We start from the raw sequence: 16,138 nt of genomic DNA, 5'->3' as shown, positions 1-16,138 counted from the left end.
GCCCAGGTAGTTTACGAACAAAGATTGACGAAGTTTGCTCGATGCTACGTAGCTCGATTCCCTACAGTCCTTACATTGCCGAAGCCACAGAGTCTAAGTTTTATAAGTAGCTTTAAGCAAACGTGCGGCACCTACGTTACTGCGCGTGGACCGGGTTAAGGAAAGGGTGATAAGGGCAGGTGTTTCATACAAAACTGACAACGTTTCCGCCAGATCGCTGACCTTCGCATATACGAAACACGCGGGTAAGTTGTGAAATATTCCCTTGCTTTTGTAAATGAGCGATAGTGCCTCTTAAAATTAATAATTTTTCATGTGTTGCTCTCATCAGAAATCATGAAAATCACTTTTCTTAGCGTTAGCTCGTCAAGTATGTAAGTAGTATTTAAATAAAAAAAACGTAGTTGCACACGCACACGCGCACACGTCTAGTAACGAAAACATCTCCCAATTCTCTCTCACTAGACATGTCTCATTAACGAGGCTGAAACATGATCGGACAATCCAAGGAATTGTGCTTTATTGTTGCCGAACTGCAAATGACCGACAGAAGAGAGAAAAAAAGAATTAAGAAGTCTTTGTTAAGAATGACTTAAGGTCTCTCTCCGCGGAAGAGGGACTAAGAAGAAAAATGAGCCTGGTTCTTTATCATTGCTGCCCGTGCTCTGCAACCAGAAGGATTACCCGCCGAAAGGCCTCGTTCTGGCCTTTCTGCGTGGCTCCACTTCACTTTGTGAAAAGGGGGCCTCGAACGCTTAAAGATAGCTATCGAATTTTCATTAGTGGCCTTCAAGTTTTGTGGCTCTACAGTAACAAGTTAAAGCAGACACGAAGGCGACTCGGCTTTGTAGCGCTTATTTCTCGCCAAGGTAGAAAAGCTTCAACATAGTCCGATCGTCGCGCCCGCAGAGGCTGCCGCCAGCACAAAGGAACGACAGCGCTACGGGGGACTGTATCTAAAGATGCATCTCATGACTGGGGTTCTGAGCGGTGAGAGTTGTAATGGGGAGGAGCGGTATTGTTATTTGATATAATGAAACACGACGAAACACGAACGGCTCTAACCCGGTGCAGGCATAATTATGCACCCGCGGTCACAAAAGAGACGATTCTTTCCTTTCCGGCGGTGAAGGAAGACGATTAAGGCTGCATCGATCGCTTTCTTTAGCACCCAGCTGCTCGGCCGCAATAAAGCTGGTGGCAGTTCAGGCTCATTACCGGGACCACGTTTCTTCAAGGTACTAGTTTCAGCTCATCCCGTCCCACAGTGCCCCTCTGCCTGTTCCCTTCATGCTCCCTTCATGCTCTTTTTCCTCACCTCATCGCACGAGTGTTCTGCATTGAGTGTACTGAAACAAAGACGCTACAAGATTCAAGCAGCTGCAGGTTCCCCTGGGCCTGCGTTGCCACACTGGCATTTCGGGAGAATACCATTTCTACAATAAGTACATTCGGTTTTCTTTTTGCAGCCGCAAAAAGTTAGCGTTTTTCGACTGCTTTCGAAGAATGAAGCCGGCTGACGTTTATAACCTTTCAGGCGCGCCGTGCACAAATGTGTGAATCGCGGATTGAGGCTTTTTCTATGAGTGTGCAAGGCTAGCAGTGCTTTCATTGTTTCAGACGAATTTAGCGCCCTTCATTTTCTAAACAGGGTGCTTTTTATGCGAACTAGGGGACGCAGTGAACGATACTTGTCAAAGCAGTAAGCCTAGTGTCAAGGTTTTTTTTTTTTATGTGCCACCCTTTTCTGTTTCTGTATGTCCTGTAAGAATGATTAAAGCGACAATAAGTTCAGGGCTTTCCAGCAGTGAATGGTTGCGATACCCATAGAATTATGAACGCTAGACGTAATCGCGCTCACAAGGAGGGCGTGCTGTTGGGCTGAGTGTTTACCATTAATGGGCTTACACCGCGGATTTACGAGGGCAGAAGAATACGAAAATAACTACAGCCGAAAACTTGATTTGTGCTTGTAGGACACTATTCCTAGCACAAATAATTCGAAAATTTGAGAAAATGTTTGCGGCAGTATGAATCGAAGTTATATTCAATGTAACTCGAACCGCAGCGGTGGCCAAGTGGTTGAGCATCCGCCTCGCATGCGGGTAGTTCTCCAGTGCCGCCGGGTACCCACCGGTGACACAATGGGTACAAGGTTTCCCCTGGTTTGGTGCTCGGCTTATTTAAGGTCATATGCTTGAGAAATGGGTCTTTGACGACACCTTGAGTAATCAAAAACACCTTGTGCCATGGCGCCTCTTTGGCCATAGACGCCCTTGCGCCATAACAATCCATCATCATCAACTCGAGTACAGTGACCACTGATGCGCAACTCTAATGTAGGGAGGCCATCGGTGGGCAACGACTCTTGCAGCGTACCGTGCCAAGCTGATGATAAGGCTATAATGTCACGGCGCATTTTGGTACACAGGGAACTGACATAATATACAGAATTCTTTGTACAAAGCCTTGGTCGATCTGTCGAATTTCGGTTATATCCGAGTCATCTTTGTTCCGCCTTGTGCAGCAGTGCGATGTCATGCACGTTAAGTATTCTTAGACAGCCGAAATTATTCCGGATCCCTCAACTGTGACACCCCTTTCTAACTTTCCTCTTTCACTCCCATCTTCCTGCCTTCCTCCACGGCGTAGTTGAGGTCTCAACCAAGACGTGAGGTGGTTACTGCGCCTTTCATTTCCTCCTAAGGGAACGTTAAAACCTTCTAGCATCATCTTTGGCGGCATGAATTGCAGTATCTTCAAGCCGCATCGCGAACCTCTTTTGCTCTTCATTAACTCCTTCCTTCATTCATTCCCTCACTGCGCAGTTGAGTTGTCCGCCAAGAATTGAGAAAATTGCGGCGGCTTTAATTTCCTGAACACGTATTTTCATTTTTTATCGTCTTGCTAAAACTTGTGCAGCGGCAGGTCCTGCTACCGCCGACTTTTCCATTGCATCTGGAAAAGGAAACGCTAGGGTGCAGACCGGCAAACCTGTCACAAAAGTATTTTTTTTTTCGCGGAAATGAAAGGCGCAGTAACTGTCTCACTTCTTATTGGACACCTCAACCGCTTAATGAGCGTTGAAGCGAGCCACCGGCCGCTGCAAGGGAGGAGGACATGCCATCTGGCGCGAAGCGGTGAGCTGTTATTTAATTTATGATGCCACGCAATTACCCCTTCAGCTCTTGTACTCGCCTTTCATGCAAGATGCGACATCACAGTGGGTTCCAAGTGAGATGGTCGTAGCAGGGGTGGCAGAGAGTAAAATGGGCGGATGAGATTATGAGGATGAGATGAGAAGCTTGCGTAGATAAGGCGACCGCACTCGGCACAGGACAGGATTAACTGGAAGACATTGCACAAGACCTTTGTCCTGCGGTGGGCGTTAAGCTGACGACGGTGATAAGGATGCGCTGGGCTTAAAGTCAGTCCCTTCTCCTCTCTATAGTCCACCATGCTCTCTAACGTGCACTCCCTTAGCTGCTTTGGTTCCTCTGGCCACGCCGCATCATGCTGCCATCATACAGACTACTGTTTTCCTTCAGCGCGCCTACGCTCCCTTTTCTCCCCTGTCATCTTTTACCTCCTCTCTGTTGACGACGAGGAGAATATGGTTTGAGGCACTGGAAGCTGCTGCAGTGGAAAGGAGAGAAGCAAGAAGTAATGTCGCTTATGGAGTTCCTTCTCGTTAGCTGCATGTACGTTTTAGCGCCAGCTTGCGAAACCCCGAAGACGACGAGACGCATGAAGTACCTTGTGGTTCTTCCCTTTCCCCTGCCCTTACCAGTTCGCGCTGCTGGCTTAGGAACATTGAACTGTTGGTAGAGTGCCGGGTGCTTTATAGGCTAGGGTGAGTAAGCTCAACTGGTCAATGAAATATCATGTACTAATGCAAGAAACTGGATATGCTGGGGTGTCCTTATCTGGACATTGTGGACATTATGCTACACGAATCGAAAGACATCGATGGTTGGTGTTTACCTGTAATGTTAGCCAGGTAAGCCCTGCAGTGTGCAACAGAAAGTGAATAAATGATGCGTGAAAACCTGGTGCCTACTATTGAACGGACTATTTGCTATCTATAGAGGCAGTTCCAAAACTTGGTGCTTCATCATTTAACACCACTTTGCCTCCGACGTACGGCTCAACACAAAGCGTGGCGACTTCAGTGTGACTCGCCACTTGTTCTGTTGCACCTTTGAAAAGGACATAACTCCTCAAAACAACCGAAATGAGTTAGTCTACTTTAAAAACAGACATCTTTTATGCTTCAGCACTGATGAAAAATTTTGTTAACCACATCGACAGTTATCGGCCAGAGTGAAGGCTAAATTTTTTTGCATGGGTTCCAAAATGGCGAACTAGAAACTAAATCGCTTTTACACGACAACTGGCTTAGCTAAACTGCATTGCAAAGAAATTCGAAGTATGGCTCGAAATGAAACCATCGCGACTTCCCGGAAATTAATCTGAGTGGCATCCATTTCAGCGAATGATGCAAGTCCAGCTTTCTTCGGCAAAAATTTTGAATATTTCAATATTGTAAAGTAGTGTTATAGAAATATTGAAGGTAATGGTCCTTTATTGCGATGCGTAGCAAAACTTTCCTTTGAATTTTTCTTCTCTCGCATACAGCAGTTAAGACTGCCACCGAAAACCAATTAAAGGGGAACGTATTTGACGATAGCAAAAACTTTAATAGCAAAAAAAAAATGCAGGCCTGCGAGGAGAGATCTGCGGATATCTGATTGTTGTAGTGAAATCTTACAAGATATGAAAAATTGGCGTTCGTAATCTCTTTCGCATTTAAAATTGCTTTTGTCCTGTATTACTGAGTATGGGATGTCTTAGAGAATTGGCTTTGTGGTCGTGTGAATTAGGTAGTGCTGGCGTGCACAGTCGGGGGTGGCGCCGCCAACGGGCTGCAAAAAGTATCTGTGTCCCTTTGGATCATTTTAACGGGGACTGACGCAAACTTCGATGCAAAGGGAACAATAGCTGCAGTATAAAAAGTGCCGAAAAATTTCCGGTCAAGCGCGTTGTCGGTAATATGCGGTGGCTGAACGTGATAGGTACAAACAAAGCCCAGCTGCCTTGGGACAACGCATAGCGCTTCTTTGTGGAGCCTTCAGGCGCCTTTCACCTTGGAACGAGTCAGCGGAGCGGAAGGAGCGACCCTTGCGTTGGCAAATAACGCTTGGAGAAGCAAGCGGCCGCGCTCCTGCATGCCGCCGGCGTGGCAACCCGCGAGCGCTTTTCTTCTGGAGCGGGTGACAAGCCATAAGGCACTTTTTGGCGGCAGCGTACATACCATAAAACGTTCCCGTGATGAAACGTGGCGGGAAAACTGCTTCTTTGTTTTGATAGAAAAAAAACCCTGCCTCCGGGAACCAAGACACCAGCTCCTTGTTCTGACGCTGTTTTCGTAGTCGAGTGAGCACATGATGTCAAAATAGGGTCCACTAGCTGCCCTCGCGCTTGTGACGTGCGTGTTCCTTTTCTTCCGGTGTTATACTTCCTCTCCACTTTGCCGGCTAAGCAGCCACTTGCATGCTTCAACGAAAGCTTTTAATAACAAGGAGCTTCATATCGCGCGCCCACGAAGCGGAAGCAACTTTTTTTTCACCGCTTGTTGGGACGACGCAGAAAAATAGAGAGAAAACGACAGGCAGTGCAAGATAATGAAATATGAGAGTTTGCCTTGAACGTCCAAGAGGAAGGTTACTTTTAAAGTAACGTTCACATCGTCAAGTCGCGGTGGTGGCATCACCTCCCCGCGATCGCCGAAGAAATTAACTGCTTCGCCAGTACGCGGCTTTCCTCACAAAAACACGGTAATGGCACCAGGAGCGGGCCACGAGCATGCAGCACTGGCTTTGCGAAAAAAAAAAAACCCTGTGGATATGCGAGGTGTGCGCAGTGAATGAAACCGCAGTTGTTTAGCAAGCTTTATGAGGTAGTGCTGCTGAACTACAGTCCGAACACCTTCTTCACTTTATACCTGAACGGTCCCAGAGGAAGTAGGCTGCAGGCCTTAATAAAGCAAAAGAAAAATCATGGAACTGGCCAATTTCTTACATCAGTGCAGTTGATACCAACTCTTTCTAATTCTTGTGCGTGCACCCATTGCTCGGGCCGGCGCTACTCCCGCCGTGACTGATGAAGAAAGGATCCGTTTGCTTCCGTGGAACTCTTCTCTTAAGACCATTTTATTCCTGACGCAGCTGGCGATAAGGGGTCACCTGAAGGGTCAAGTTCCCTGCTTTCTTCATCCTGTTTTCTGAGACGCATGCTTCTATACATGTACAGCACACCCGGGTAGAGCGCTTCGCTGTCAATTTTTCACAGAGACGATCGTCCATTTATGCTCCCGCCGAGGACAGTGAGTACTTTATTACAAAAGAAAGCTGCCACCTCTGCGTTCGCTCATCAATTGTTGTTACCACGGGCTGGAAGAAGAACGCATTATTTACGGCAGAGAACGCGCCGCGAGGAGAGCGGTGGAAGACGAAACGTTGAAAGAAAAGGCAAGGCTTCAATGTGCTTGAGCAGCTCGCGCGGTGTGGTTATGAGCCTGCTCATGAAGTCACGCCTCGTGTGCACGCGTATCTTCTTTATGCCGGTCACGGTAAATGCGGCGCTAAATTAGGATAAATGAAGCTTTCCTGAGAGCGCGCGACGGTTTCTGTTCGTTCCGTTATATTAGAAAGGTAAAGTGAGCGGGAAAATGCGGGAATTGTAAGCGTCTCTTGGAGAGGCCCGACCCCCGTTTGGGTGCGTATGAGGACTGAGGTTAGCCTCTAAATGAGGGGGGGGGGGGGGGGGGGCGCACAGCTGGCTATCGATGCCACTCTGTCGCTGAGAAGAGCAGAGTCGCGGAATTTTCCTCTCCCACACTCGGTCGCCCCCACAGTTCAAAAACGGTGGCCAAAGATACTCCCTTTAAGCTCAAGAGACGGCCTACGATGTTTTCCGGGATAGACGGAATACTCCATAGCGCAACACAGCACAGAACTCATTAAGGCAGACGTAACATGTGCTGGGCTATGAAGTAACCCGTCTTAATTATGAGCAAAGTACCCCCAAACCAAACACCGCTGTGATTGCTTCGGTAGTATTAGCTATTTACGACATCCTGCCCTCTTTTTGATCTACTAGTGGATAGTAGTGGATAATTTTTTGTATTAGACTAAAATTAACGCAATTTTCTTCACAGAGCGTCGCATCTCACGATTTCTTCTTCATTCCGTGTGACAGAAAAATTCCGCAGAAAACGGATGGAGCACATGGAATTCATATGAACGATACAGATGACCCGGAGGTGCAGTTAGAGGTTGATGTTAAGAGCATCAACTAAAACTTTAATCTTCCAGTTTTAGACAGATGACCAGGATAATGTAAAGGTTATCAGGTTCTCTCAGATTTGCCCTGTTTTTCACGCTCTGACGAGAAAAACATTCCTCCCGTCGAGAAAGATTACATGCAAAGTTCGCTGCCTCGTCAGGCCAATTCGTTAGCCGAACCTATTAGCGTTAACCTTTAAGGGGAGATTGGCGACAAATTTGAGTTGGCCTGTGGGATATAACGTAACGGGTAGAAATATATATATATATATATATATATATATATATATATATATATATATATATATATATATATATATATATATATATATATATATATATATTTACAGAAGACGATTAATTGTAGCGAACGAGACAGCAGAGGAGCCATAGTATAACGGCCAGCGCCGGAATACACTTCGTCCTCCTCGTCCACCACACACACACAAGCACCATGCTTCGTCATATTTGTCCAAGCCTACGGCCGTAACATAATCCCCGTCGGCAAAAGCACCGTCCCGGTGCTAAGTAGAAGACGTACCAGGGGCGTGGTATGGCTTACGCCGAGCCACATGAACGACATCAGTTACAGGGCGGGTGGATGACGTCGCAGAAGATGCAGTACTAATCTTGTACGTGACGTCGGCCACCTGGCGGACGACTCGGTAAGGGCCGGTGTATCATCAGGGCAACAGCTTTTCAGACAGTCCAACTCGGCGAGAGGGACACCACGGGAGGACGAGGGACCCCGAGGAGAAATGGACGGCCCGATGTCGGTGGTCGTAAATGGCCTTCTGCTTGACTTGAGAGGCGGAGAGACGAGCGTGAGCAACTTGGTGCGCCATGGTGGCGCGTGCAATGGCATCTTGTGCGTATTCCGTGCGCGTAGCGATGGTGGGCGGTAGTAACTTCTCCATAGGCAAGTAATTATGGCGGCCGAAAAAAGATAGAAAGGAGAAAATCCTGAATTGTCATGGTGGGACGAATTATGATATATGGCAAAACTTCGTCCCAATTTCGATGGTCGGAAGAGACGTACATTGGTAACATATCTGTGAGTGTTCGATTTAGGCTTTCGGTAAGGCCATCAGTCTAAAGATGGTAGCCTGTGGAGAGTTTGTGTTGAGTAGAACAGGACCCAAGGATGTCGTCCACGACTTTGGACACGAAATAGCGGCCGCGGTTGGTGAGGAGTTGCCATGGTGCACAATGATGAAAGATGATGTCATGCAGAAGAAAGTTCGCAAAATCTGTAGCGCAGCTCGTCGGCAACGAAGGCGTGATGGCGTATCTTGTGGCATAGTCGGTGGCGACAGCAATCCACTTATTGCCAAAACGGGTCAGCGGAAAAGGGTCAAGAATGTCGAGACTGACGCGGTAGAAAGGAGCGGGAGGTGTCTCAACAGGCTGGAGGCGACCAGCAGGCAGAACAGATGGTTTTTTCCGGCGTTGACACACGTCGCAGGTGGCGCCATAGCGACGGACGGCACGATAAAATCCTGGCCGAAAGAAACAACGGCGGACGCGGTCGTATGTTCGAGACACACCGAGATGTCCGGTGGTTGGCAGGTCGTGAAGTTCGGACAAGACAGATGCGCGCAGGCGCTGAGGCACGACAAGCAGCAGGTCAGGCCCGTAAAGCCTGTTTCATATGGTGCGACGGGAACGAAAAATTACGGTCCGGTCGCACTGTCGTTGCAACGGTAATCGCAGCCCCCGTTTCACATGCCAACGATTTCTGTCGGTGCCGTCGGCACCCTAGCGTCGGTGCGGCCTTTCAGTGGACGAAAATTCTTCGGCTGCAGTAAATGTCAAACATCGTGGCAGGCGTTGATTTCGTAATAATGGGCAATAATGTTGAGCTGTGATGTATTATTAAGTTCAATAAGACATTTTCGAGATTTTCCTGTCATGTCGCTGAACTCCTATTGGCTGACTACTGTGGCCATCGCTGCGACCGCACCGACGCTGCGACAATGCGACCAACTTGTTGAAAGTCTGTCGCAGTGGCCCTGCGACGAGAACGACGCGCATTTCTGTCGCACAGCGGCAGAAATCGCACTGCGCTGCGGCAACAATCGCATCATGTGAAACGGCCTTAACGGTGGAGATTGCGCCGGTACAGAATGCTATCTTCAAGGATAAAAAGCCGCGGTGAGGGACCGGGGCGAGCAGAGGTACGGGGATCGTCACCCAGCTCCTCCACCAATAATGTAACGGGTAGAAGTATATAATTACAGAATGGATTTAATGTATACCGAAAGAGACAGCAGATGAGCCATAGAATAAGGGCCAGCGCCGGAATACACTTCGTCCTCCTCATCCCCCACACACACAAGCACCATGCTTCGTCATCATCTTTGTCCAAGCCTATGGTTGTAACAATATCACTGCATTCTGGCGGCAATTAAACAAGCCACTTTCAGTAAAAACGGAGCTTTTATTCACTAAAAAAGACAAACATTCAATCCTGCCACAGCGTTGGCATATTTGCTTAATCATCCTCCTCGCATGCGGGAGGTGCGGGGCTAGATCCCCAGTTCCACCGGGTACCCAACGATGATATAATGGGTACAAGCTTTCCCCCTAGCCGAGTGTATGGCTACATTAGCGTGAAATGCTTGGGAAATGGGTCCCTGACCCCACCTGGGGTGCACGAGAAACATCTTCTGTAACGGCGCTTTGTGGCCGAAGCTGACCTTCCGCCACAAAAATTAATCATCATAATCAAAAATGGACACATGTCACCACCACCGGCCGAATTCACAAGCGTACTGCCCTGCGTCAAGACAATTTTCGCCAGTATACCTGAGGCTAGCACACACCTCTACTTACTTGCAACGGTGATCGCAGATACCTTTAGGTGTAGGCGCAATGAGTTTGAATGGTGTGGCGGAAGAATAGCTAAATCCGACTTTCTCATCGATAAAGTGTCTTTTCATATTGGCCAAACTGCAGCATATGCAGAGACAGCCGTAGAGTTGCTTTTTACTAAAAAATAAAAGCTGAATCGAGACGTCAGTGTTCTAACTTGTGCTTGCTCTAGATTCTGGGCATGAGATATAGGTTGTCTGTTGGTTTATAACTATTATTTGGAAGTTTAAGAGTGCTGGTGAAATTAATAATGGTGCATGTTCTGTGAACTCTGTGGTCAGGCGCCTCCAGGAATTTGATGCTCAATTATGGCTAACGCCTTGCATAAACAATGTTCTCTTGACCACTCTAATTACTTGGGCACTGCACTTGACAGGCTGTTTTAAGCGCCCCCCCCCCCCTTCCGTCTTTTTCATTTTTATGCGGTGTTGCGTCCTGCTTCTTACGAGAATAAAAAGACAGACTGACTTGATCACACTTGAATGCGCGAGATGATGTGTATATAGCAGAATATTTTTGCCGGCTGGTTGATGCATGCTTAGTTAGAGGCAGGAATCCCTCGAAAGGGGCTTGTCTCAGCAAACCGGGTCGCGGAGGACGAAGAACCGTACCGGCCATCAGTGGCACGCAACATTAGATCCTTCGGCCATTTTTGTTAGGTATATTCTTCCCGCAAAAGCATAGAATGCATAATAAAAGCAATAGCGAAAGTCGACTGTGAAAGTATTTAGGCTTAGCGCGTTGACGTGATGCTCCGACACGAGAAGACATCACTGGAAACCGAGAAAGCCTGACGGAATGCAGCACTCGCATTCATCATTATTCAGCATGATGCGACGCGAAGCATTGCAAGGTAGAGACGTACAGACCTCGGACGCGAAGAGGCCAGAAATCAGCCGGGGTTCGTGAGGACGACATTGCGGACACGTTCCCTGACGGTCGCATCCCGGATGGCTTCATGAATATTTAGCCGCCGTAGGGAAGCGTGCCTGCCTCTAGCACGAATGGAATATTCCGGCTTCATCCGTATGTAGCTGTGAATATTTATCAAGGAAAACTGCCTGTAATTTTTCTTTTAATATCAGATCTATCCTTGTACTGGTGAATTTCATCGAAACAAGAGAAAGCAAAATGTAGTGTTAACTACGAAAGGTTCCTCCGGTCCTCTAAGCACATTGTGTATTCAGTTTAGTTGCTCCAGTATTGCGTTACTCTTCTCAGACTAGCTGCATACGTATATCTGGGATACGCCGACTGGCTGTGCAGTTTGTGGCGTCAGTGCCGAGAAAAATGAAACCACTTTTCTAAATCTTTTCACTGTGCTCTGCCGCAGACTGTACGGTCCACGCGAGGTGCCGGAGGTGAAATTTTTACCACACCTTTGAAGAAGGTGAGTGCGTGAAGTACACACGTTTAGTGTATCTTGGGCCAAAACGAGTAATGCAGGCGCGATCCTCACTTCGGCTCTATTAAGCGACAAGCCGTCGATAAGTTTCCTCTTCGAAGAATCTTTGCTACACTGCGGACAGCGGGGCAGTTTCCACCCCCGCGCTCCATGACTACCTGCCCAACTGATGATTTCCTTGCTCACTGTTACCGTGCGAGCAACGATTACGCACTTCGCCTGGAAGTGGGTCGATCCATCGACGCTACTTGTAGCTGCGCTCACGCTCAACTGAGTCCAGAGCCAACCTTCCGTCTTCTGTGAACGCATGCTCTATACAAGCATCGCACATCTCATCTTTGCTCTCTGAGTGCATCGTTATCTAGCTTTTGTCTGCGACAAGGGGTATTAATAAGTGCTCAATCCTCCGTGCTCCGTCGCATGGAGTAATTCTATTTTCGGATGTCGTAGCCATGGTCATTCAACATTTATTTGTATCTTGAATGCGCTCAGTGTGGACAGAAAGAACAAGGACGTGTACTGTAAGAGACAACAACAATATTTAGCACGTTCCGTTTCTGTTCATAGTGAGGTCATTCAAGTTACCAAAAACGCAGTGCAAACTAGCTGCGTTTCGCACGTTGCTGCCATTAAACACGGTGAACCGTACGCTATTCGGAAGACGAAAATATATTTGAGTTGCTAAAGGATTCTGTTGAGAATGCAAAGTTGGTGACTCTTTATGCCAGTGGCGTGGAATATCTACTGAACCATCTGCGAAAACAAACAATGTGTTAGTATTACCAATTTCCGAGCGAGAAAACTAGGAATGCATTGACCGTAGAGATGCACGTGTGCTCGATCACGTGCGCTCTTTCCTTCGTTAAGAACCATACCTCCGTGGTGGAAGATTTTCCCCAAGCAGGCGTCCGCAGTCCTTGGATGTCTTCTCCCCGACTGTGCTGTCCCCTCCGGCAACCTTCGCTGCATCAGGTTGCGGCTGCTGCGCAGTAGATGGCTGTCGCAAGCAGCACGCCGGCTGTGAGAGGTCTTGCTTGAAAATACAGCATTTTAGCTTTCTGAACAGAGCTCTACACCGCTTGATTCAGAAAAGCAAGATGGAAAATTTCCTTTCCTAGCACCTCCGTCCGCTCGTGGCGAGCAAAAGCCAGTTTTCTGCGCCACTGTCACCTCCTTGGGCAACTGCATAGTTTGTGCGAATGAAATGAAACAAAGAAAACTAGAAAATGGACAACTAGCGGAGCGCGTATGCCTTATCCAATACCAGTACTGCAGCTGCAGAAGTAACATGTCGTGCGGTAACTGGTACTCATGGCTGCGGCTGCTCTGGTACAGCTTGGGACGACGAGTAGGACTCGCTGTCTCGGCTCGCATGGAACGCAATCGTGCTAGGTAAACAGCCTACAAAAGGAGCCGGCAAAGCCATGCGCACACTCCGAGGAATTGATTTTGAAAAATTTGGCCGAGAAAAGGCCACAACAGACTGGCTGTCACACGCAACTTATCTTTATTCTATCGATCATATGCATACTGACCTGTGCAGCAAGCCAAAGAATAATGCGACACGGCAGACTGAGACCCATGAGTTGATTGGCTGGCTGGGCTTCTCGCACCTTTCGCGAGGGGAAGAAGGGAGGTGGGCACCTCAACCGTCTTAATATAGCGCCAATACGAACGAAGGCTGCTGTGCTCACTGTGACTCTAACAGCTTTTGACTGGTAAATGATTTTGTCATTCATTGTCATTGTGACCGTCTGCTTTGCTCTTTTTTATTCTTTTTTTATTCGTTTCAGTGTTTTTTCTCTTTCCTTCTCAGAGCGCACTGCTGTAAAAGACACAAGGCGCATCAGTGGGCGCGTCAGAATATATTAATTCACAATTTCATGCCTAATATTTTCCCGCTGTGCTTATAGGCCGAGTGAACTACAAAGGAAGCCCCGCACACGGAATTAAGCACTCAGTCGAAATGAACGCAGGTCCCTTTTCTGTAGTGTTTCTTTGTTTTTGTCCGTTGTTTCCGCGCAGCCAAGTTTGTTCAATCAAGCTCCAAACATCTGAAACAAAAAATTCACCAAGATGAATTTGCCGCACATCAAGGAAATGGAATGACAAGCATTGAAAAGCGAGTAAGAAATAATGATAAAAATCGCAAAAAGACTAGAGAAAAGGCTCGGTGGAAGTAAGGTCATTCACTGGGCCAGAGGAGTCCAGTTCTTTCGTTGGGATGAGGAAAGGAAAACAGAAGGGCATGTGCCCCGGGTCCGAGAACATTTCCGCTCGTGAAGGTTGAAAAAGCCGTTTAATGTGCTCTTGTATACTTGAACCACAAATACACAAGAACCGGCTTGAAATAAACATCGTTGGGCTCACGTTTCGTGTAGGGGAAGCTAAACCTTTTCTTTTGCGAACGATTTATATAGGTAGTCCGGGGAAAAAGCGGCGGGACCTCAGTGCGAATTTGCCCACGTGCTTTGACGTACAGAAAACGTCAGCAGAAAAATATCTGTTGGTATCGAGTTTCTGCTCTTTCGGACTCCGAAATTTCAGCACCGCAAGGTTTGTTATAAAGCTAGCATTGACGAAAAAAGGGACCCAATAACAACGTTCTGCAAATTTCCGACAAAAGTGCGTCGAGCGATCGAGCCGTCGTCTGGCGGCGCTGTTTCATTTTCTGAGGCGCGCCGCACGCCCTCTGCCGGCAACTAGGCTGCCTTGTTATAGGTGCTTTTCTCAACAAAAGGCTAGCGCCGCGTTTCGAGGAGATAAGAAATAAACCCAACAGGGCACCGGCTCTGAAAGCCTCGGCTAGAGTTTCGTCGACGGAGCGTCGTCACCGGCGCACAATGCGAGACACGCCGGCCGAGACACCGAGCGACACGATCGTATAACGCCGATGTGAAGCGGCGCACGCAACGCCGCGACACGCGGCGCTCGTCCAGAGGCCGTTTACGGCGATACCGGGATTCGCTGAATCGATGCCGCTTCGTTTTGTGACGCCATAGAAAGCCGGCCTGAAGAACGGCCTCGGCAAGCGCGATCCGAGCTCTTCTAAGGGTGCTACATTCGAGGCTGGGAAATGCTCACCTATTGGTGCTTTGTTCATTTGGGTCTCACAATCTATGAGGAAGGCAGTCCGCATTTGAAAGGACTCGCATCGTTACCGAAGTTTTTGCTGAATTATCAACCGTTTTCGTCGGACAAGATTTTCCTTCTATGCGTTCTTCCAAAGAAAGCACGTCGTGCTAAATGTTATCCTCGCTTCGTTCCAAAACATTAGCAAACTGTTGGATTACTGCGTTAGTAGCCCTTTAGTCACTCTGTTGCCAAAAGAGCTCTCATATTTGGCTAATACGCTTTGCTAGCGCGTGGTTTAATTGTGCTTGTATGATAAGTCGGTATAAACAACCACCTTTCCTTTGCGAAATAAATCTTTGTTGGAAGTTAGCGCTGTGTGTGTTATCTTTTTTTACGCTACATTTTCTACCTTTGAAATAACGATAGTCACAACACCGCATTGCAGGAGACCACCCAGATGACGCCTTTTAGGCTCGTCCATGGCAGGGATGCCACGACCACGCTAGACGCCATGCTGCCCAACGTTACAGAAGAAGAGAACGTCGACGTTGCCGCCTACCTTCAACGCGCAGAAGAAGCTCGAAGGCTTGCCCGATTACGGATCAAAGATCAGCAGCGGTCCGACGCCAGACGCTACAAACTACGAAGACGCAACGCGGAATACAAGCCAGGAGACCAAGTCTGGGTGTGGACACCCATTCGCCGCCGTGGATTGAGTGAAAAGCTTTTGCGCCGCTATTTCGGCCCGTACAAGGTTCTTCGTCGGCTGGGTGAACTGGATTATGAAGTCATCCCTGACGCAATGACTCCATCCCAGCGCGCCGCGTACGACCAGAAGTTGTCCATGTAGTCCGTCTGAAGCCGTATTATGCGCGCTAAAGGCCGCTGCATTTCCATGCTCTATTTTCGCAAGATCCGTTTTTTTCCCTTACTAGTCGCATTATTTGTTTTAATGCATCGGGTCGATGCTTCTTTGAGAGGGGAGTAATGCCGCGAATATTTCCAGTGTTTGTTCGTTTTTCAAATCTGCCGCGACACCACCTTATCGCTTTGTTTGCGACGCAAGACGCGACTAGATTTATCTCGATTGATCGCAGCCAGGCAAAGCTGATTCTACGTTGTTCCGGAATGTTCTAGTAACTTTGCGCCCTTTATCTCGAATGTTCGCTATCAGCTTTAAATTGAGCACGGCCGACAGCGGCGGGCATTCTGTTCGACGACCGCCGAGCACGCTTGTCGCTTCGCTGCCGCCGAGTGATTCAGTCCATTTTGGGTGCAAGTCAGCCCAATAAACAGTTCTTTTAGAAGACCCTTTCGTCCGTCTTCATCGCTGCTTCGACTGCCGTCACCACTACGTGACAATATCTACCGTTCTTAAGAAAAACTAAGCTGAACTGCATGAATTATGAAAAGGCAATGTAGTACTTAGTCAGCTTGA

This window comes from Amblyomma americanum, chromosome 6 (assembly GCF_052857255.1).
Source record: "Amblyomma americanum isolate KBUSLIRL-KWMA chromosome 6, ASM5285725v1, whole genome shotgun sequence".
NCBI lineage: Eukaryota > Metazoa > Arthropoda > Arachnida > Ixodida > Ixodidae > Amblyomma > Amblyomma americanum.
The sequence above is the reverse complement of the archived record's forward strand: the minus strand, read 5'-3'. Positions refer to the sequence as shown.